Below are 26,052 nucleotides of genomic sequence, written 5' to 3'. Positions count from 1 at the left end.
CATATATTTATGTATATGGGTGTTGTACTCTATAATGGGTCTAATGAGTGATGAGTAGAGGGGAACAATGACCTCTTTTTTTCTGGATGAGAAACCGTTTGTGATGAGGTGTGCCACGTAGAAGGATTTCCTGACTACTGTGGTGATGTGATTATCAAAGGAGAGACTACTATCCACCTGTGTCCCAAGGTCTCTTATCACACTTTCGGTGTTAAGTATACTACTGCCTATGTTGTAGTTCATGGGTACAGGGTTTTTACCAAAGGGGATGACAATGCACTCTTTGGCATTGAGCTTGAGGCCATGGCTTTGACACAATGCATCTGTCTCAGTGAGGCCTTTTTGTAGGATGTCCACTTTGTTAGGAGTTTCAATTATGGCTCCTAGTTTGCAGTCATCTGTGAACTTGTTCAGCCAAAGACCTTCTGTGTTAGTCTGTACTTCAGAGAAGTAGATACCAAACAGGAGAGGACCCAGGACTGAGCCCTGTGTTACTCCACTTGTCACTGGTCTGAAGTCGGATTTGGAGACATCCATTTTCACAGTGTGGGTTCTGTCAGTGAGCCAGTTGGCAACCCATCTTGTGACTTAGGGATTTATACCTAGTTTAGTGAGTTTACCTATAATTCCAGAGTGGGGGATGGTGTTGAAAGCCTTGGTAAGATCTAGACAGGATGTGTGAACCACCTTACCCTTGTCTACGGCTTTGGTGTCTGCTTCAAAGAAGTCTATCAGGTTTAGGAGACATGATCTTCCTTTTACAAACCTGGAGTGGGTGGGTGGGGTCCAGAGTTTGGACATTACCAATGTCTTTGTTTATAAGTTCCATGATGATACGTTCCATAGCCTTGCAGAACAGGATCGTCAGGCTAATGGGGCAGTAGTTCCCGGGGTCCGTGGTGGCTCCCCCCTTGTGGAGTGGGATAACTGTCGCTGTGCGCCATTCAGCAGGCACAAAGCCTGAGGTGATGCTATGACTGAACATGGTACTTAAGTGGGGTGCCAGTTCATTCTGTAGTTCATGTAGAATGCAGCCTGTGATGTTGTCTGTTCTCATGGATGCTGTGTTCTTGGCTTTGGAGAGTGTGGTTTTTACCTGTGCAGCCGTGATTACAGGAAATTTGCATTCTTCCCATATAGAGATGGGCTCTTTAAGCGTGAGAGGGGGGTAAAGTTAGCACTGAACCTATCTGCTAGGATGTTGGCAATATCAGTTGGGTCTGTATATTTAGTGCCATTGTGATGTAACTCAGAGCAGATCTGAGTGTTGCCATTGAGATTCTTGACATGGCTATAGAATGCTTTGTGGTTGTCTTTAGAATCAGTGGCGATTTTGTTTTCATAACTAGCTTTGGAGGATATTATCAGGGATCACAGCTTCTTACTGAGGCTGACCTGGGAGCTCCTCCACTCATGGGATTTTACTCTCTTTTGCAACAGTTTCTTCCTTCTGTTGTACAGTTTGTTTATGGCAGGGGACCACCAGATTGGCTTCCTTTTTTTGGAGGATAGCGTCTTGGTTCTGTTTGGGATAGCATGATCCATGCACTCATGTAAGTGCTTATAAAGTGCAATTGTGTAGGATTCAGTAGTCGTAACTGTATTATCCATCTGCATGGGTGTCATGAACTTCACCACTTCTGTCTTAAGAAGCATGAAGTTGGCTTTGGAGAAATTATTTACCATGGTTCCCTTAATGGGGGGTGGGGCAGGATGTGGATATCTAGGGCAATTAGCTTATGGTTGGATCGGACCAATGAGGCATTGACTTCAGGTGTGGAACACCGGTCACTCATGTTGGTAATGACTAGATCTAGGATATTGTTGCCCCTGGTGGGGGTGTGGATAAGTTGATCCAGGACATTGGAGTTTATGAATTCCAGAAAGCTTTGCGCGAAGGAGTTGGTACATGAGTAGTTTTCCCAGATAATGGTGGGGTAGTTGAAATTGCCCATTATTAGGGTGTTTGGTTGAACCCTAATATTTTCCAGTACATCAAGAAAAGAGGAGTTGGAATCCTGGGGCATGGTGGGTGATCTGTAGCAAGCTACAATTTGGATTGCAGTTTTGCCCAGAGTTTGTTGCACTTGGATAACCTCGGCTTCATTATGGTGAGCAACTATCTCAATGTATCATGCAGTTAACCCCTCAGGCCAGTTACTGTATGTCCCTATTTTTTCAGTTTGGAAATGAGCACCAGTGGACACTGCTACTTCACAAGTCCAAGTTGAATTCCTGAAATTTGAATCAAATGTGTAAATACTTTGCCATCATCTGTGCAAATCACGTTTTCCACACTGCACTTTGTGAAGGGCTGTATAGCATATCTAACTCTGGTTACTGGGCTATAATTCTCCACTACATGGAAATGCATTCATAAACACAAGAGAAGGGCAGTGACATGTGTGCTTGACTGAACACATAATGTCTGATATTCATGTGTGCCCTGCAGCAATGGAGTTGCAAATGATATATGAGAACATTGACCATTGTCAATCAGACTCCAGCATTACAGAGCATAACTGCATCATTACATTTGGTATAGGTTTATAGTGACACTGGACATTGGTCATCCATGATCATATCCTGTTGATATTGCCAGTAATTTCTATTAATGTGGACATACCTTTATCTGAGTATGAAGACACATAACTCCATCAGTGCACTTCTCATGTTTCCAGTGTGTGTGCTTGTGTGTCATCTATACAACATGCTTAGAAACAGATACATGTCTGTCTCAGTTCTGCAATATGAATTCATGACAGCTCCTTTCACCTAGGTTGTCAGGATGTAGTTGCATGTCCTTTTGTAAGCTGCACTCAAACAATCATATCACAAGCCTTGCTTTGCAAACAAGTCTCATAAAAGTGTATGTGACCTGTGACACTATGATAATGTCACCCTCTGTAAAGTGCATTGACAGCATTAAGCTCCGACTTCTTCAGTGGTGTGAGCATTAAATGCTATGTTCTCTAGCTTTTGTAATTAAGTAGGTAACAGTTCTAATCTTGCAGCAGTCAACTTATGTGTGTCTGTGTCTAATTGTGTCTAATTGTGTGTAGTCAGAAGAGCATGACTCCAGGCTCTCATTGAAATAGTCTTCCTAAGATGTTTTACATTGCTGCATGACTCCACAGCAATTTCATACAGCCATCCCAACATCTTCTCAGCATACACTGCTGATGCCATCTTTTATAAAGTGCACTCTGACAATTTTGAAGGCAGACTTGTATGGTGGTGCTAGCAATAAGTAATGTATTCTGCAGCTTGTGTAGGAAGGTAGGGGTTCTAATCTCACAGCAATCAACAAGTGTGTGAGTGTTTATTTGACTATCAGTCTGGAGACAGTTATACACTGGGATGTGAATTCCTGTCTATGTCACACACTTCTCCCAACATCTTCCTCTCAGCATACACTGACAATGTCATCCTCTATAAAGTGCACTACAGCAGTGTTAAAATTCAATGTCTGTGTTGGCATGAACATTAAGTACTGTGCTCTGGAGCATGTGTAACTAGAAAAATAGAGACTTTAATCTCTCAGCAGTCATCATCATTGTGTGTGTGTGTGTTCATTCAACTATCAGTCTGGAAACAGGTTTACACTAGGATGTGTGTCCACAGCTGTGTTACACTCTCCTCCCAACACCATCTTTTCAGTATATACTGCTAATGTCAGCCTCTATAAAGTGCACTCTGACTACTGACGTCAGACATTTCTGGTGACACTAGTCTTATGCTGTATGCAATCCAACTTCTATACCTATACAATTGTGGTGTTTGAATCTGTCCTCAATCAACTGCAGTGTGTGTGTGGTTGGTGGTGTATTATGGTTAATGTATGATGTGTTCAGGAGAACATTTTACATAGTCTCATGAATCCAAAGTACCCTGTTCACTCTGTACACATAATGTCCTTTCTGTGGAGCACTGAGGATGTCATCATCTCAATGATGCATACATACATTGTAAGGCAGAGTGCTGTCATTACCCTGTACAATCCATCTCCAGACAACTGGATGCGTGATTGCTAACTCTGTCATAGAGTGTTGCACATATCACATGTGGACAGAGGCAGTCTGTAATCAAGTCACATACACACATACACATATAACCCTACTAACTTCCCTACATAGACATAATGATTTGGGTTTAAATGGTACAAAAATGGCTAGGATTTTATGTGCTCTTGGCCATTAGCCTAGTAATCTCCTATGACCCTCTGAATATTACACATATTAATGTTGTTGTCATCAACATATGCTCTGTTGAGGTGTTGATGTACTGTAACTGTACAACATTGTATTCCAGTCTGTGATTTGAGCTACTGTATTGATGGCTACAGCTGCCATTTAGTTACATGTTTCTTTCTTAACAGCTGTAGTAATATGCCACTTGAGGGCTGTTGACATGGGATGATGCTATGTATATTCTTGATTTATTAAAGCATGTGGTCTTGTAGTGGAATATATCAACATACTACACATGTCTCATTCAACCATTACAGTGACAGCTACAGCATGGCACAGTTGTGCAAGTGTATGCCTAGCATCTGGAAATGTTACCTGACATAAAGAAATATTACATCATACTGATTATATGAGCACATACATCTGTTAAACCATATAGAACTATTCTTTGGGATCCACACCCATTAGGATGTGACTGTGCAGAGTTCCCTTCAAGGTGTTCTGCTTGATGCTTCTGTGAAAAGTCATTCTATGTTGCACCTAGTAAATAAACAGTTCACTGACAACACTGATGGCATGGGTTTGATTCATGCAGGTGGAGATTGTGGCTTATGTGTCATGCAAACCTTTCAACTGGGTAGTATTGGTCCTGATTTCAACTCAACATTTAACACTGTCTCTCTCTTAACTCACTCCAAAAAGGATGGTCATTTTTGGAAAGGAGTGGGGAATTCCCCCATAAATATACTGAAAATCATTACAGTTGTACACATCTGCCGCTACAGAACATAAGTTATACTCATGTATTATGTTAATGCCACAGATTAATGGCCATAATATTTTAAAGGTGCGCATGATTGTGCCTGTTTCTGTCTACATTTGTCCAGGAGTAATTTGCTGTGTGTCCCTGCTTGGCTGACAGCTATGGTAACATGTCAGTGATATTCAAGCAAGTCATTTTGCAGATCTTCAGAGCATGCACATGCCCCTATTGCATATACCATCCTTGTAAAATATCCTCCCCAGTGAGCATGTCCAGTGATGTTCATATCATAACCAGTTCACCTCCACTGAAATGTAACCTTATGTGAATGTCACATATATACTATCATGTGTGATGATATAATATACTGACACAGGAAGGACAAACAGCAGTATGTACTGTGCTATCTACATTTGTGCGTAATGTTATGCTCCTGACTTGTCTTGGAAGTGTACATATATTGTCATATCCTATCTTGTGAAAATTGCCATATTTACAACGTTCTCTTCTTCTTTATTCATTCCTATCATTCATGTTTGTGCCCATTTTCATCAGCACACTTTCTCTGTCCAGTGTAAACACAAGTGGCAACAGTCATGCTACCACCACCAGACACACTCAGCACATCTGTGTCTCAGCCTACCACTGTTGCTTCCACAGCTCCTACCCTATCTACTCCACCTGCATCACTAAGTCCTGCACTACAGGGTGGTATAGTGGTAACCGATAGTAACAATGCAAGTGGAGGTGAAACGTTTGTCATCTGTAAGCATCTGGTAGAGTGACAATAGACACTGGCCATATGGACACCATGTTTTCATGACTTGTTGAGTTATGTTCCTGTGCAGCACTGTCTCCACCTGCTGTGACAAGACCTAATGGTGATAGTTACCAGGGCAATGAGTAACTTCCCACTAGGTTTAAGGTGGCAGAGACTGTCTCTTTGAACATACAGGATGTTCGCTCCCTTTCACATCTATACCCACACCATTCCTATCCCTTTGTTTGTCTGATGTCTCCTTTACCATGTGTACCCTCATCCTCATCACTTTATCTCACACCCTGTCAATCATGAGCATCTTTCTATGTTAACTCTCCCTTCTTACTCACTTCTTACAACCAAACTCCCTTTCTCAGCTTTCCATTTACCAAAAATAATTAATTAAATAAGGAAATAAATAACTGAATAATTAAAAGGTAACCTTTCCCACAAAAAAATGCTCTTTCCTATACCACTAAACGTTTCACATATTTGACTATTGTGCACATGACCAGTTCCAACTGCTTGGCATAAAAAGTCCCATGGTCTGATACATCATTAAGAATTTCAGTTAGCAAATAATTTTGAATATTGTAATTCACAAAGATTACTGAGTTTAGAAAGAGATATGCTCCTATTCCTCCAGAGTCCTGCTCATTCCTTATTTACTCACCTTGTGTTCTGCCCTCTGCTGCATTCCTTTTTCATCTCTGTACTATACTCCCATTTCCAAACTGTAATCTGATCAAAAATAGGTAAACACACCACACACGTCACACAATGGCTTATTTATCATATTCCTCTGTTAAAATGTTATATGATACTCAGTAGAGTGTAATGCCAATGCTCTCATATATAACCACAGAGAAATGACACTAACTATCCTAGTGGCAAAAATTATGAAAAAACATTGACATCCACATATGCTGACATGGTATTGTCACTCATTGAGTCATTTTCTGACCAGGACTGTCTGCACCTTCAGAGCTTAGTTTGGTTGCTCACATCAACTGAAAATCAATGATTATTACCAGACAAATATGAAAAACGGTAAAGTTAATACCTTCCCTACAATGGTTTCCTTGGCTCATTATATTAATGATGGGATGTGATGTGCACCGGATGCAGGGTTCTAATCCCTGAGAGTGGTATATTGTTTTACAATATTCTGTTTCCAGCCTTGAATTGTATCCCATTCCCCACAATGTGCTTTAGATACCCTTCTTTTGAGTGCTTCTGAGGCATACCCAGATAATGTCCTGTTTCAAGAAATATGTGTGCCAAGGCACGGGATCAAATGCATTCAAGTCTATTTCTCGTCGCTTCTCTTTTCATGCTACCATGTGTTCTACTACCAAGAAATGTGATATACCTTCACCTTCCCCTTGAATGATCCTGTGTTATGGCTGGCTAATGCTGTGGTGAAGAAAATGTAATGACAAATATGGCAGGTGATAAAGACATGGGTTCAAATCCATGCAAGTATACTTCACTTTTCATGTCTCTGGTACCGTGAAATGAAATATTCATATCATCAGTCTGTAAATTGGAACAGAGTCTTGCATTTTGTAACCAAAATTATGAATAGATTCATCTAGTAATGCTGAGGTAAAAAGTTGCGAGATATGCTTCTACCCCATTTCCATCCTGCTCATTCTTTATTGGCTCATCCTGTATTCTACTCTCTGCTTGCTTTTTATTTTCATCTCTGCCCTATATGCCCATTGCTAAACTTTAACATTGTCAAAAAGAAGATGAACACAACACAGATGTGCACAAAGCATACATCTCAACTGTACAGATTTTCACAGAATGTCCAGATTTTTGGCTCATATTTTTGGTCCATTTTGCATAAAATTGTGGTTTTCTGGCAAATTAGTGACAAATCATTAAAGACTGAAGTTAGAAAATAGTGACAGACATTTGCATTACAGCCTTCATACCCTTCTGAAAATTCATGTTAATGCAACACCTGTTATTCTACCAACTTTCTAATTTTGTAAGAGCAATATTTAAAAATTGCCCCTGTTTTGGGGTGTCCCACTTTTATTTATGGCTTTGTCCAGATTTCGTGCTCTAAGAGGTTGAGAGGTATGGCACGAATTGCTTACAAAAATCACCTTTCTGTAGTTATATGTTACACAATACTCAGAGAGTAATATCTATGCACAGTCACCAGTAATGTTACTCTACATCCTATGGCAAAAATGAAAAAAAAAACTTGTTATGCGCTAATTAATCAGGCAAATTAGTGAAGCATCCCTGTACATAAACATGACAATCTGATATAAAGTAGAGCTAATACCTTTATTCTACCTTCAGTGGCTTAGAGCACTTATGAAATTATTTTATTTTGTCCAAGACTGATTGGGACTCTTGAGTGCCCTGGGACTTGTGTGTTGTTTCATAATTCTTTGTTTGCAGTCTGCCTATGTATAAGATTTCCCCTGATATGTGTGTTTTATGACATATTTTTAGATGGACTGCTTTAGGGACTTTCCTAATTAATGCCCTGATATGGAAAAATATCAGTAGAGATGTTAGGAATTAAATTTATCTGAGAGCTGTCTATCTTTTCTAGATCAGTGTGCAGATTTGGTACATTTCTCTGATATGTGAACTTGATGGCCCTATTCTTTAGTTTGACTGCATCAGTGGCTTCCCTACTAAATGAACTGATATAGAGAAATATCAGTAGAGATTTCAGGAGTTCATTTTGCTTGAAACCTATCTTTTGTTTCTTTCTCTCAGTCTACAAATTTCCTACAGTCCCATAATATATGCCGTTTATGACTTCTTTTTGTCTGACTGATTCAGTGACTTCTCTAGATAGTGCAATGATATAGTGAAGTATCAGAAAGAGCATCAAGGGCTCAGTTCCCTTGAGGCTTATCTTTAGCTTCTTAGCCCCAGTCTGTAGATGTACAATGCCTTGCTATGTGTGTTTTACGACCTCATCTTAGTCTGACTGCTTCAGTGACTCACCCAAACTAGAAGAAATGCTTTGGTCAACAACTTTGAGCGTATCATCATTTCCATTTTTAATGGTGGTATAATTATAGTGCAGTTCAGGTGTTGTAAGGACTAGTGCAGATCGATGCATCATACTTACTTTACTGCATCGCACCTCTCCTATCTAGCGCTCACATCATTCTACAGTCAATTAATGTCATACCACCTTCTCCATTGTGTATTGCCACCTTGTTTTTTGGGCAACTTCCTTTCCACTCTTCTGGCCCTCTCTAGGGCTTTTATTGATATAGTGAAACCTCTACTCAACCCTTACCTGTCCATATAGTTTCCCTATTATTAAATATTTCTGTGCAGATATATTGCTATATATTGCATCAACAATACCAGCATAGGTTTCCTTTGTGTGTACTGTCAACTCACAATGATTATCAATACTGCTCATGCACATGTGATGTTAATAGTTGATGTTTGTTTTGCAATCTGACATAAGGTGTTCCAACACGCTCTATCTGTAGAACTGTGTTGAGGCCACAACAAGGAGCTCTTCTTTGCACATCATGGCCTGACCATGTGCACAGATAATAAGCATCGAGGCTCATTGCACATGCACTGAAATTGGTGCTGGCTGGATTGCAATCATGGATGCAGCACTTATAAATTCTAGGGACTGTCTTTCTTCTCTTCAATCCATGTTGGAATCAAAATCAGTGTCAGTAATAGATGAATGATCATCGGTTTTGCCAGAAACAGAGGTAAAGGAATGTAGTATTGATTTTAAGTTTGTGCCACCTCTATTCCTTCTGTTAACAGGATTAGTTTACACTGAAGGCAAATTAAAATAAGCACTACATTTCTTTTTAGACCAGGTAGACATGTGCCCCTTTTTCTAGTCAATAAAATCACATTGATATTAATTCAGGTTTTTTAGCTTATTGTTCCCTCTCAATTTTGTTTAAAGCTGTCTCATATCTATTACTGAAGACAGAAGATTCAGGGTGACTAGCTATAGATGCTATAGTTTCATTATCTAATGCCCAGGATTCATAAAGAGCTACATGAAGTGCAGTGATTGCGGAACCACTAAACAAAGGGGAATAGCAGAATATGCTAATGAAAGCATAAAGAGCCAATTTCCATGCTAATTAAGCAATCCAACGTGACAGCGCTATTTAGGAAACTATAAAGCAATAGTATAGGCTTTTACCATGTACACAAAAACTCTTTGGAATACAGGCATGATTACACTTAGAAAAAAAAACATGTTAGGGGCTGCTGCTGCTTACTGAAACACCAGAGACATCCAAAACATTTGACTGATGCAACTAACACAGTCCCTACAGCACCCATGACACATAGCAAAAACAGTGCCTCACCTACCAAGCCAGTAAGGCATAACACTCAAAAAAACAAATGTTCTTGTCATTGGAGACTCAGTAGTGAGACACACAGATGTCCCACTCACCAGACTGGACAAAAAGAAAGTCACAGACAGCTACATGTCTGGTGCCAGGATTAGTCAGATCACGCATGCACTCAGGTCTCTCAGCAACAAGTACCATTATGACTCTGTCATAGCTCACATTGGTGTGAACAACCTGAGATGTACCTCACTGGACTATATGAACAGAGACATGGTTCAGCTCTCTGAGTATGTGCTTCAGGCAGGTATGTCCCTAGCCTTAAGCAGCATACTACCTCACCTAGAATGATGCCACAGTATAAACAAAAAATGATTGATTTCAATAATTTTCTTAGTTTTTAGTGTCATTCAAAGGAGATCCAGTTCCTATCAGCCTGGGAAGCCATGGTCGACAAACCTCGCTGCTTTGCCAGAGACAGTTTGCACCTGTCACCTCTTGGCTTTCAGCTGCTGGCAAAGGCTCTTGCCTCCCCCATAGTGCCTTTTTTTAGGCAAGGTCTCAAAAACAACATTACCAGTGTGAAATTAACCAATCAGAACAAAATAAGGGCCATGCTGCTAAATGCTAGGAGCTTAAGCCAAAAAATGCACTCCCTGGAAGCACTTCTATCACTAAAAGATGTAGATATATGTGCAGTCACAGAAACCTGGTTCAAAGCCTCAGAGAGTAACCCAGTCTTGCAAGGCTATATTGTCTTCCACACCTTTATACTGCAAAATGGCTGTGGGAAAACCAAAGGAGGCAGTGTTTCAATCTATATTAGAGATACGTTCACTTGCTGTCTAGTTAGACTGGACAACTCCATGGAGTTACTCCAGGTCCAGGTTACAGTGGGTAAGATCCCCATTCAAGTCATAGCCAGTTATAGATTCTCTCCATGGGTCACAATGCCCACAAAGCCTACTTGACCAAATTGGAGACAATCCAAATGTTACCAAACACACTGGTTATGGGAGATTTCAATTATCCCACCATCAACTGGGAAAACTATGCTAGCCCTAACTTGCTAGCGCAAATGTTCCTTGACTTTTTTAATTCAAATGCCATGGAACAAATTGTCTATACCCCAACAAGAGGAACAGACATTCTAGATATGGTCCTCAGCAATATGTTCAACAGATGCACTGCTGCAACTGTCTGACCCTCATTAGTTAAAACTGACCACAAATCGGTCATCTTTGAGCTGGCCCTAACACCAGAAATAATGGAGGGTGAAATCAGACTAAAAACCTTCACCAAGGCAAACTATACCCTGCTAGGTGAAGGTATAAATGCATTCCAAACCCCACCCGAGCTAGAAGTGGTAACTTCACCGAAGCTTACACTAAAGCCCTGTACAATCACATGCATAAGTGTATAAACTCGGCTGTATCAGAAAGAATCAAAGGCAGAGCTCCAAGAAAAACAAGCTGCCATGATGGACATCCAGTATCAACAAAGGTTATGATAAATGCAAAAAGTTGCTGTCCAAGAAAGCAAAGGCAAGGCTCCAACAATGGAAAAATCACCTTCTTCAGCCTCAACAGACAAATAAAGCAACTTGTCAAATCCAACAAGGGCTCCTTTGAAAGAAATTTAGCAAGTACAGCCAAGGATAACCTTAAGGCCTTTTACAACTACATACATAGCCTAAAAGGTAGGACCCAAGTATGTGCAGAACTAGTGGGCAATTGCATCACACACACTGACAGAAAACCTGCTAGTGAATAGGTTTGTCAAAAATGTCACTCACTTATCCCCTCCTAACTTATCACAAACCTTTCCCCAAACCTACGCCCACCTTACATATCTGAGGAGAAGGTCTTCAGAGCCTTGCCTATGGCAAAAAACACAGCCTCTATATGACCAGATGACATCTCAGGCTGTCTTCTAAACAGGCTAAAACAGGAACTAACATCACCACTAATTACCTTTTTCAATCATTGCCTAACCGCAGGCTTTGTTCCTGCTGAATGGAGAACAACAACAGTTATTCCCCCTCCACAAATTTGGCCTACCGACCAACCCAGGGAATTACAGACCCATAAGCCTGACCAGCCTCATCTGTAAAGCTATGGAACATATCATTATGGACCTCATAAATAAAGCCATATGTGATCTCCAAACCTTAGATGCTACCCAATTCATCTTTGCCAAGGGCAGATCCTGCCTGTTAAATCTAGTGGATTTCTTTGAAAATGTGACCAAGGCTATTGACAAGGGCAAATCTATGCACACAGCATACCTCAACTTGGCAAAGGCTTTCAGCACAATCCCACATTCGGGCATTACCAGTAAACTTAGCAAACTGAATAAAAACCCCTTTGTTGTAAGAAGGGTTGCCAACTGGCTCACAAACCAGACACACACTATCAAAGTGGGTGACTCCATATCAACCAGTAAACCTGTTACAAGCAGGGTGCCACAGGGGTCAGTGCTGGGTCCCCTACTGTTTGGTAGATACTTCTCAGAAGTTCAGGTCAAAACTAAGGGGTTTTGGCTGACCAAGTTTGCAGACAACTGCAAACTAATTGCAATCATGGAATACCCAAATGATGTCAGTATACTCCAGGTGGGTCTCACACAGACCAAAGACTAGTGTATGATTCAGTCACAAAATGAATGCAAAAAAAATGCATCATCATTCCCTTAGGCACAAACAATGTCCCTTCACACTATCAAATCAACAACAATACCCTATGTATCCACAAAATGGTAAGGGACCTGAGATCATAAGTTGACTGCGACCTTAACTTTGACCACCATATGTCTACTGTAGCAAGGAAAGCCTTCAACATAGCACACTTGATTAGTAAAGGCATTGCCTTGAGAGCAAAAGAAAGTTATAACCCCTTTATACTCTGCACTTATCTGGCACATAATTGAGTATAACACTCCATTCAGCAATTGCAGAGGACTCAGAGGTTTCTTACAAAGAAGATTAATGGGCTCCAGCATGTACCTTATATAGACAACTAAAGTCCCTGTTACTATACTCCATATTGTATAGACTTCTTAGGGGAGACATGCCTGGCCCACGGAGCAATCTAAGACCCAAACTTAATGAATTTGTTGCATGTTCATAAATCAAATGGGACTAGAGCTACCCATTCAAGTGACCTAAATATGGCCTGCAACTTAAATAGGACATGCTGGAGGGACAGTTTTGTCTCCAGTGACTGACGCATCTTTGGTACAGGCTACTAATTCATGTGAAGCAGAGCATCTCTATGACACTGTTCAAGAGGAACCTGGACGAGTGGATGGGGCACCTTAAATTCTTACCAGGGATAGCACCCAGACCCTCCTGGACATGTGCAGTCATAACTAAATGCAATCTTGGGTGTTGACTAGCATTTCTATGGTACTACATTGGGTTGAAACAGCTAGGCTTAAAATGGCCTCCAGTTCGATAGCCTGGTAATCTCCTATGATCCTATGATCTATGCAGTGGCCCACTTCCCTGAAGTTTTGGGGCCAGAGATTGCACTCACATAGAAATAAAAGCCCCACTCTAGGACCAGGGAAGGAGATATATCAACAAAAAAGGTTTCCACACTATAAACCATCAAGTTCCATGTAATGCCCAATGGATCATCTACAAAGTCTGTGCAGGTAACCCAGGCAGTTTCCATGACTCACACATGTGGCACACTTGTGAACTGCACACCAGCTTTTCTAGGGGTGACATGCCGTGAGGTCATTTAGTTAGGGATGCAGCTTATGCATTTAAGCTTTGGCTAATTAAACCCATGAGAAACTCACAAAACCTCACTGAGAAAGGATACAATGTGGCCCACACACAAACTAGGAATATCATAGAATGTGTGTTTGGTTTACTTAAATCAAGGTTCCAGTGTCTACACACATCAGGAGGTGCACAGCAGTATGACCCAGCCACCTGTGCCAAAATACTTACAGTTTGTGCCATAGTACACAATACAATACTCAGGAAACAGTCTCAACAAGGACAGCAAGGGACAGGACCACAGTTTCAATGACCACAGGTAGGGCTAGCAGCAGTAACAGATTCAGATGAGGAGTCTGATGGAGAACCACCAGCTGCAGATTGTGCTGGCAGATGGAGGCATGCACAGTATGTCCAAGGTCTGGCTAAGAGGCAAACAATAACACACACAATCACTTAGGCTCAAAGCCTAAGATTCCATGAACATCCTAACAGGAAAACTGATGCCTGTGAGATGCCACGATCTTTACATAACCATGCAATGACTGTGTTCTGATAGCATCACATAGGGACAACCTGCAAGGATACAATTGTTACCTTTAGTAATGACAAGGTATGTGTGGAACCTGTAAAGAAAAAAAATACATAACAAATTACTCTCACATGGAAATATGTATATGCCCCTAAGCAATGCTTTTTGTCTGTGGTATACAGTTACATCAGTAATATCTGCTCTGTAAAATGCTTGCAATATATATAGTTAAATTTTAGAAGCAAAAGTTTGCCATCAAGCATTTCAATTGATTATGCCCATAAAACATGGAAAATGTAAATAATACCCTCATTTGCATAAATGTCCCAAGAAGCAAGACTGAATTACCTAATGCGTCCAATTCTGTAATGACAATATTAATTTAAATATGATGCAGTTCAATGATTATAGAAGTAATCTATTCATAAATGAGTAAACAAGAATTCAAAAACTCTAGCTCTGCAATACATGTTGAAAATCAAACCTTGTGAATAAAATAGAATCAGCTACCCATGGAGTGCATCTGATATACATGCAACCCTAAGTCACACAGACATGTGCAGAGGGGAGCTCATAGTCATCATTACTTGCACAGGATGGGTAGTAGGGCAAGGCTGACACCAAAGTAGAGAGGGTGTGCAAGTAAGAAACACGTGTATCTATCAGAGTATACAGGATTCAGGGCCAGTAACAACAGATGTATAACACTCAACAGTACTATTTAAATAGCTTGTAAGTGTGTCAAGTGGTATGGGCAAGTGAATTATGCTTTTGTGTGTGTGTGTGTGTGTGTGTGTGTGTGTGTGTGTGTGTGTGTGTGTGTGTGTGTGTGTGTGTGTGTGTGCACGTGTGTGCTTGTGTGGTGTGTGCGTGTGCTTGTGTGTATGTATGGGAGTGTGTGTGTGTGTGTTTGTGCATATGTGAGTGTGTGTGTGTGTCTGCATGAACACAATCAAGCACTGTGCTAGCATTACATCATGGCATCCCTGAGAGATGTGAGCCCTGCATGGTCAACTACTTAACCACAAGAACCACCTCTGGCAGGAGTTGCACTGCTATTTCCAAGGCCATGGATAGACGTCAGGGTGTTACCAAAACATGAGTGATGTTGTGTGGATGAGTTCTCGTCTGTACTACATCCAGAAAAATGACCCCATATCCTACCATATCTGGGTGTGGACACTGCAATCACTGACAGAGCAGTTGATTTAATGCCACTGTGGGATTGAGATTTTGCATGGCCACATCTACTAACACAAGAAAATGGAGCAGCTCTATGGCCACGTGGATGCCCACCCTCCTTCAACAGATGTTCCATTATTGAAACTGCCTGTTCCAGTGTGTGTTATTCATCCTTTCTAAAGAGTTCGTACATGGTTCAGGAAATCACTTATGTCAGAATGCATGACATTTAGTAGTCACATTCTCTCTTCAAAGGAGCTGGTGGAATGTGCCTGTGTCTCAACTAAGACCCTACACATACATCTGGTAGCAACTAATGACACACCAGCTTCAGGAGGAGAATGGACTTCAGGCCTCCTTCAAGCAAGCCTACCAACTGTCCTGTGTGACACCTTGCTTTCACAAAGGCTACTGGGACAGGTTGCCAGCTATGCAAGCAGAGTAACCACACTAGCCTGATCAACTGTTTCAACCTCAACCTGTCCTATATCAGAGGTCTCTTTGCCTTGGTTATGTGTAGGCATACAGACTGTGTCCGAAAAATGGGCAGGGGATAACTGAGTCACAACCTCAGTGTCAGACTGACCCTCTACACCCCCAGACTGTACCTGTTCATCACTATCATCAACATTAGTGGCTATAAATACTCTGACATCAGGTGATAGGAGTTCCACATTGACATTCTTAGGATCGCCTATGATAATGCACAATAAACACAACATAGAGGAAAAATGGAGAATAAAATTGATCACATATTTTCCTGATAATAAAGGTATTTTAAGCTTCTTAGTAGATGCTAAAGCTACAAAAACATTGCTGTCATAAAGATCTGAATTTACCTTATATAGGGTAGTAACAATAAAAAAATGAGTGTTTACCATGTGCAAGTGGGCTGGCGGCCTGCACTCCAGAAGTGCCTGTATGAGAGGAATGGAAAAGAAAGAAAGAACTCTACTAAGCATCACAATGCAAATGACACAAGAAAAAGAGAATGGTCACCTTCACCTTCACAAGTGCAGATTAAAAAGGTTGTCATAAAAACAGTTAGTGAACACTTAGCTGTTCCTCACAACCCCAATGCAAACTCCACTCTTTCTATATGATAGCAGTCTGATTCATATAGTTATCACTGCCTCCCTCTCTCTCTCTCTCTCTATATATATATATATATATATGTATTATATGTATCCGACATCTTAGGTATATATACACATGAAGATATAATAAAGACACTTCTTGCATATTTGGAAGATCTGGTTGTCCCACTCTGTGTCTGTCATCCCCATCTGCACCAACGTCAAGGAGTCTGGTGGAACCCCCTGATGAGCTATCTTGATCTCTGATAGTGGGCAGGAACACCTCAATTTCAGTTAGTGTTGGTTCAGTAGCAGGACCACCCATTGTAACCACCTGTTCTCAGGCAATTGCAGCAACCCTACAGTGGGCAGAAGGTATCATGTCAGTTGCCCATTGTCTTATCTGGGAGTCATTTTCTCCCATGCTCCTGACAGCATTAAGGTCATTGACCACCTGCTAACATATCTTGTCTTGAACAGAAAAGCTTAATGGGTACACATGACCTGGATAATAACCTAATTTTCTGCATCACTATATGGTGGCTTACAGGGTAGAGTTGTCTTCTCAGGTGCCATATTCCTATATGAGATGAAACAGAAAACAGACATAAAAATAAAATTTAATAAACAGACAGGATGGCTGTGAGCTCAGTTGTGTGTGACTGTATGTATCCAACATGCACTCAAACACTTTTTGCATAAGTATTCATTATGCATGCACACAAGTTAGCCCCCAATCCCTCCACCAACTCCCCAACCTCACAACTCCCTACCAAACTCCCCAGCAGAAAAAGAAGTATATTTAAATCTCAGTTATCAGCACATATCTTATAAAGTTTTTGTAATAGCAATTACACAGGATTATACTTTGTAATACATTGCTACATTGACATTAACAATTACAAATGCAGCATTAGAAAAGTAACACCAAACAACAATGCAATCATCTGCGGTGTGTGAATACATGATGTACAAAATAAAATAATAAATTGGTAATGTAGTATTCAGTAACGTAATTGTAGATATGCAGACATGGCCCCTGGGATTCATTAACAATCATGTAGGTGCACCATGGTGCCTATAATTTAAGCATTTTAGAGCAGTAAGCAGTGGTGCTAATTGAATATGCGTGCTGATCATTGTGCCTACATGGATGCAAGCACCTGTCTGTGGCCAGCAATCGTACTCATGACCATGGAAAGGTGCTTTCCAACAGCAGCATACAATGTAAACAAAACGGATCACATAAAGATAATGCACAGATACAAGCACGTGCTGTAGTCCAGACATAATTACAGGCAATTAGAGGGATGCAATGCAGAATGAGGGGAAGTGAAATGGGGTAATCAGTACTCAATAATGTGATGCAAGGATGTGTGACTATTGGAGAGGAGAAGTGTTTAACTATGTGTTCACATCCCACAGGCAAATGTTTCAAAAGTGTATAAGAAGCACTTTGGACATAAAACCTGAAAGATTGATGTAATAATAATTTGTGTGACTGTCAATCCCACAGGTATGCACATAAACAATAATGGACATGTGGGTGAAGGATGTGGATAAGGACATAAAGCTGCAGTGAAACAAAGTGGAATGAATAAGTGATATACATGTTAATTAAATGGTTGACCTGAGATAACAGTTTGCAAAGACAGAAGATACAATATGGGATGAATGCTTTGAATTCAGTCATACATATAAGGATATATACACAGGGAATTGATGTATGAAAGCTGACAGTAGCAACATATTCTCCATCTCACCATGTATACACAAGAACGAAAGGACCTTGGTGTAATGCAAGATAACTCAGAAATAGACATATTTTGCAAAGACATTACAGTGGCACCAGTAGGAAAGGGTTTCATCATCTACAAACTTGTAATAGACAGGCAAGTGTTGTGTGGTTATAGAAATCATACATGACAATTTAATAACAAACAAGATACATAACTGGCCAATGAAAAGACTGAGCAGCTGGTGTGTCAGGAGTCCAGTTTTGCCATTGCTGATTCACAAACATCTGATATACTAATACTGGACATGCTGATATACAATTACAGGGAACAGTAACAGAACAGCAATTCAACTGCAGCAACACAGCAGAAAGTATTTTAATAGAGGCTCAATCACATTTCTTGATGGTTTCACTATATTCCATACAATAAGACACATTTATGGAAGGACACATCTACCATTAAGCCTTATATTGTGACAAACTATGAAAGTATTAAACATGTCTAGACAATAACATGCAATGCAGAGCATAATTATCCAATACGCAGATGATTCTACTATTATCTGCTCTTCTAAATCTGCCTCTGTACTACAGCAACTTACCAAGAAGCATTTACCTGATTTGAATCCTGGATGTCACAGAACCATCTAGCCCTCAACCCCAATAAAACAAAACTCTTAATATATACCCCCCAAAAAACCCCAGCCCGGTTGACAAGTCTGAATTCTCTGTTTGTTCCCAAAATAATATTTTGAATAATTGAAGTCGTTCCCAGTACCAAATTGCTTGATGTCATCATTGACAATAATTTAACCTTTGACCTTCATATCAAAAACATAAAAAAAAAAACATAAAAAACTAGGAGCCCTTTATAAGCACAACTACTTTTTCAGCTTCTCTGCTAAAAAGGCTTTTGGTCATCATTCCTGCTTCCAACTATCTTATATGGCATCCCATCCTCACCAATATTCAGTCCTCTCTGAAAACTAAACTCAACTCATGCTACAACAAAATTGCCAAATCTGCTACAAATGCTAAATTCTCCACCCACCACTGTTCCACACTACATCAACTAAATTGCCTTGAATTCCCCCATCACCTTATATATTTACAACTAACTATTGCCTATAAACTCATTTACTACCCAACAGCCTGCCCATCACTCTCCTGCATTCTGACCATGTCCCATTCTGACACCTTAGGTCAGAAAACAAAATGCTTTTGAACATTGATAAACCTAAGCTCTCAGATGGCCAAATGCTGTATTCTTTTACTGTCTCCAAGCTATGGAATAATGTCACTCCTTCACTCAGAGCTATCGGTAATCCCACTGCCTTTAAAATATCCCTTAAACTTCATCTTTCCTCACACTGGATATGCATCTGCACCTCTACTGAACCCCCCAAAACATGATCCCCTCTCAGAATCCTTACTCCTCCTCACCCTATAACTAGTCTATCTTCCCTTTCCCTCAATCATACCAACTCCTTCTGCTGTCACTTTAGCCTGCACTATCCCTGCCTTAAGCCTTCTATCTCCTTCTTTTTACCTTTAAAGCTAATTTCTTCTCCCTGCTAATAATCTTACTTATATATTTAAACTTTTCTATTTCTACATTCTCACCGATTGTAAACAATTATTCACTGTTGTTATCAAATTTATTCAGTGTTATTATTGAATTATTCTGTGTGGTTATTACTTTATTTTAATGTGCTACTACTGTCTTATATACTCTGTATTGCTGTGTAAAATTGTCTTTGTATGTAATTAAATGTGGAGCTTTTCTCCCTGGGCCTCCACTGAAAACAGGCTCATTTCAGGCCCAGTGGACTTTCCTAGTAAACAAATGCAACAAATAAATAAATTGTGAATAGATAATGCATATGAACAAGAAATGACCTAAGTGAAATTTGCATAATGCCCTTTTAGAACACATCCATGAACAGATATCATAGAGATTCATAGCAATCGTGGGTGCCACGAACATACTCATATTGGTCACGTAAGGGAGAACACACCTGAAGGGCATACAGCGGTATCATCCCATATTAGGTTTACTGATAACTTACCCGGTATGGAAATGAATGAAAAAGATGGCCATCTGTGTATGTTTAAGCCACTGCAGCCTGACACATTTGGCTGACAGATAGACAGAAGTTATCATATTCAAATTCCTATCTATTATACAAGACACTCTACAGACCCCTGTATTATCAGCATATGCCACATCAGATAACAACGGAAGCTGTCACAAATAACTGAATGGAATTGGTGTGTCAAAATGGGAGGCATAGTTTGTTTCTGTTATTTAGGACAAATGCTGTCCCCAAAGTGACCACCAATCTATCTGTATATGTATGCTCTAAATGCCAATACTCAGTGCATGTGCCACACGGGATCTCACAGCACATCATGGTCTGAATAAACATTTCAATGCCATGCATTCATAATCTGCAATGATATATCATTGTCCAACATAAAAATAGATAACAATAACTACATGCAATGGTGTTTATGTAGTGTCAGCATATTCATGTAATGTTGCCCCTGTCAGGAGATGAACAAGATCGTGACTGTTCGGCGGTCTGACTTGGAGTCTGCTACTTTCATACTTTCGGTTCTATCTGTGAGCCAGTTTGCAACTCACCTAGTGATATAGGGGTTGATGCCTAGTTTGGTGAGTCTATCAATAATTCCTGAGTAAGGAATGGTATCAAAGGCTTTGGCCAGGGCACTTCTATGGGTTAGGCTTGTAAAGGCTCCAGGACCATTAGACTAGTAAACACCTATCAACCTATGAACAGCAAGTGACACAGCTCTACTTATTTATGGCAACTGGATGAACCACAAGCACCATAGTGAAAGCCTTACAACTAGTAGGACAATCCACCTATGCTAACTTATTACGTCATCTGTATGTGTGGTAAACAATCTCTGAGATAAAAGGGATAATGGAGGTCTGTCACAATGTAAATGGACACATTATCACTGTGGTACATGCCAGTCATGCATTACAGTATAAGAACCAATTATGCTAATAGGCAATGGATTTGGCTGTTGAGCACACGAGCATCTGACAGCAGAAAATGCATGACATTTTACAGGACGAATACACCACAGTAGAAATGTCACTACAAGTGTGATGTGGTTATGTGAAGGCATTACATCATGTTCTTTCTGCAAGGGATCTGTGTGCCTGTAATTGCTGCAGTAGGTTAACAACAGAGAGCATGTTGTCTCATTCCCTCATGCCAGTGGATAACACTTCCTGCATATGTTATTCAAATAACATGGAAGCAAATATCATTTATTTTAATAAAAGCATTGTTATATGACAAACTATCATAGCATTAGTAAGAGGGCTTAACATCTATATGGGTATAAAGCCAATGTGCTTGACAACATTGCTAGTGACATGTACAGTCACAGTAACACTGAAACTACATAGTCTGAGCTGTAATGGATGGATTTCAAATAACTACCCAAGAGCATGAGCTAAATATCATTACCTAAATCTCAAGTGCCACACAACCATGTTGTGGTACAAGTGAGAAACTGCACAGTTAAATGGATGACATCCCTACTGCTTATTAGCTTGATGTTTATGTTAAAAAGTGTTTGAAATGCACAATAACACTGTACAGCTAAACATCATGTATGTCTTTGCAGAATAGCATACACAGTATGAGGGTGAAGGACAATCCCACAGCTGGACTCAAACGTCCTACCTATACAGTTACGCAATGTACAAAGCACACTATCAAAGTCACATAAACATGAAATTCAGCTAGTTAGTAGTGACACACACACCTCTGCACAGAGCCCTTTGATTGGTCACTGGGGAGGCATTTCTACTCCCCATCACGATAGACATGCAGCTGATCAACGACATTATCAAGGAGAACTGGAAATCATTTTGGGAAATGGTGATTTGGCTAGAATGCTAGGAGACAGCCCCATTATCATGCACAAAAGAGTAGACACTATTCAATCCATTTAAGGAAGACACTCTGAAACCGATTCCGGAAGAAAAGTAACACCGGGACTTACAAATGGGGCAGATGCAAACAATGATCCTTCATTTGCAACACCTCTAATGGTTTTATTAAATCTTTGAACCTTGAACTTTGGTCCAAAAACAGGTACAATTGTAATTCAAAAGGTGTTGTATATTTAGCTTTGTGTGATTAATGTTCCAGCTACTATGTTGGTAGAGTATAAGAAGATTGTCACGCAGGATTTATGAGCACACTTTAGCTATTAAAAAGGGTGATGCAAGTAATGCGCTAGCAAAGCACTCCTTACAATGTACCGACTAAAAATTTTCAATTATTTGTACTAGACGCAGCAAACAAGAGTGTTTTTTCAGGAAACTACAATATAAGGCTGGAATGCTGGGAGTCCCAGTGGCAGATTAGATTAAGATCAGACAGACATCTGGGTTTAACTGAGACAGTTAACATTAAGTGCATTTTACTAGCACAGAGGCAAACAATGTTATTAAGATTTGAACTAAGCTTCACGATGTGTTTTTTGTTTCATGCTGTATCTTTAAATTTTACCATTACGTTCTTGGGGGATAATGATTTCTACATTTGTGAGCATGTAACTTTTCAGTCACCATTTTTAAACTGTGGCTGAGGGTTTAACAGTTAGATTCTGATAAAGTTCTTAGTGTTTATTAAAAGAAAGAAAGAAAGTGCTTAATCATAACAATGTTTCTGTAACTACTTTCATGCAGCTTTGTGGAACCTTTTCTCATTTGGTTGTTCTACTTGTTCTATGCCACTGTGGCTGTTTTATACTCCCTATCTAGGTTACACAATCTAGAAGAGCACTCTACTAGTTGCAAATGCCACTGGAGAAATTTGATTCTTAGTGGAGAGATTGCACTTTTGTCAAGATGACCTTATCAGTGTGTTTCAGAGAGGATGTTACTGTAACGATAGAGATAAGGGAGCTGTGAAAAGAGTTAAATGTATTATTCTCAGGAGAAGTGGATACATCACCAAGTAGTACATACATACACACACACACACATGGGCGCATGCACACACACACACACACACACACACACACACACACACACACACACACACACACACACACACACACACACACACACACACACACACACACACACACACACACACACACAGACACACACACACACACACACACACACACACACACACACACACACACACACACACATCTTGCATGCTGGTTATTGAACCCGATATTTATCGAAGTTACACAATCTAGATACCTATGTATTAATCACAAGTACCACAGGAGAAGATGCACAATACCTATGTGAAATTTATTATTGGAAAATTTGTAAAAAATCAACACTTTGAAGAGACAGTGCTGTGCATACCAGGTCATACAACAAATGCATATGTGTGCACAGGACAATGTAACATAATTTTCATTGTCACATGTAATGACATAGTTCTAGAATGCAATGTAAATACTGTCCCTACTTTACATTGTGTTACTGTTCCACATAATGGGATGACAGACACGTTGACTATTGCACACCACTGGATTATCAATCACACATTGCTGTGACATCATGTCGGTATAATTGCAGACTTGTATTGCCTTATATTTTGTACTATGTGCATTGGAAAGACAAATGTGCAAGTTGTACATAGGACAGTGCACTACAGGATGACTGATGGATTTTGTGAGAACAGCTTAACCAAGCTGGTACCACATTGCAAATGTAAACACTGTATAGCAGACATACTACTTTACACTAATGAATTAGGTGAGTTAACATCATTGAAACCTCATGATCATCTTTGGGCAATAGTAATACAGACATACAAACATGCAGCAGAAAACTGTAATTCTTTGATCTCCCTTTTTCTGTGTTGTTTAAGCATAGCACTGCTAAGCTTATTTGCACTGATGACAGCAGTGTTAGCACATACATAATCATATCTTGAAGTGTTGAACTTACAATACTCTGTGCTGCTCTGTGCTGACTTCTGCACAAACATCTTTCCAAGTCAGTGCCCTCAATAGGTACCAGGCAGACAAGTGTAACAGCAGGATAAGGATATGTTAAGGAAAGATGTCTAATCAGTATATACAGACACAGTTGTCATACAAAACATCATGAAATGTGTTGTTATCCATATGTATTTGAACATTTTCAGCATGCCAATCACTAATTTAAACCTGAATGTTGTCTTTGCACAAAATCTAGAAATGTATGCTTGTTAAAGTTAATATTTGGCAGTGGATTTCAAATATGAATCTATGTAATCATTTTTATTACCCCATTAAGCATTATAATCCATACATCTAATTCATCTTATTTAAATTAAATGAATAAACATAACTTAGCAGAGTGCCACAAAGTGAGAGAGTAATGTGGATGAAGGCAATCAAATCCGAAGATACTGTCATAAGCATTGTACTTCCATTTAGCCATAGTTGCATTTGTTGTCCTTCACCAGACCTTGTGCAAAGGCTGAGGAGGAAGAATAGTGGTACAGAAGGGAGAAGATACATCAGTAGGGTGAGATGGAGGAAGGGACAAAGTGAATTATAACTGAAGAAAGATAATGGTGGCTCACAACAATATATAGACAACAGGTACATCTAAATTATTGAATCAAAAACATTCATTAACACTGAGCTAATGGCTAGAACAAATCCCTTGAAATTATTAAAACACCTTTTTACACATTTGAGCATTAGCTCATTATGCCACAAATAATTATTGTTTCACATCATTAAAATGACATTATTGAAGCACAACGAAAACATATAGAAGAAGGAGTAGAGAAAAGAGAGAGAGAGAGAGAGAGAGAGAGTTAAGACAGATGCAGAGAGGAATAGCAAAAATAGGTTTTGGAATACAAAGGAACTTCTGCATGCTATTTAGTCTTGCTTTTTAAATCATCATTAATCCGTCATGCTCTGTACGATTAATTGATTGCTATAGATACAAACAAGGAGTAGGAGAGTGTGACTAACTTGAATTCCTAACCAGGGTAAGGGTGGCTTACTAAGTCTGCCTGTTGGGGCTGCAGTGCTTTTGAAAATAATATCTAGCTATCCACTATTCCAATATTATGTTAAGAAAATGGGTTATATGTAGAGCAACACAGTCTTTTGCAAGTAAATATATGATAGGCATATGAACTTTTATGAAGTAATAAACTGACATATAGCTGTAATTGAAGCCATGGCACTATGCCAAAATGTAAGTCTACAAACAGAACAATTATCTCAACAGTCCACTTAAAAATTTGCAGTTTTGTACTTCAAGCAGACTAATACTTTTTTTATTAACTGTTCAACATTACTGCCTTTAGTATGGCTTTACTGTGTATTCCCATAGTATAGCAGATTTCATACATTCATAGGTAGGTACTAGGCTATCGGCCCTGGGGCCTATACAAGCCCAGCCAAAAAGGTACCCTGGCTTTTGCCACCCAAGAAAATTATTTTCCTGTGCCACTGTCGAGCAGAGCCACAGAGGTGATTCCCGGGGTGAAGTTCCTATTTCCCATCCAATCATCAAGATTTTTCTTGAAGAGTGCTAATGAGGAGCTTTGTTTGATATAGATAGGTAGTTTATTCCAGAGTATGGGAAGTCTCTGGGACAGGAATCTATCCCTCCAGCATGTTCTGTTTATCGTAGTGACAAGGTTTAGGTCCCTAGAGCGTGTAGCTCAGAGGGATTGGGATTTCTTTAAGTGGAGCATGTCCAACAGTTCTGGGTTTG

This window comes from Protopterus annectens, chromosome 1.part0 (genome assembly GCF_019279795.1).
Source record: "Protopterus annectens isolate FY-2018-M chromosome 1.part0, PAN1.0, whole genome shotgun sequence".
NCBI classification, from domain to species: Eukaryota; Metazoa; Chordata; order Ceratodontiformes; family Protopteridae; genus Protopterus; species Protopterus annectens.
The sequence above is the reverse complement of the archived record's forward strand: the minus strand, read 5'-3'. Positions refer to the sequence as shown.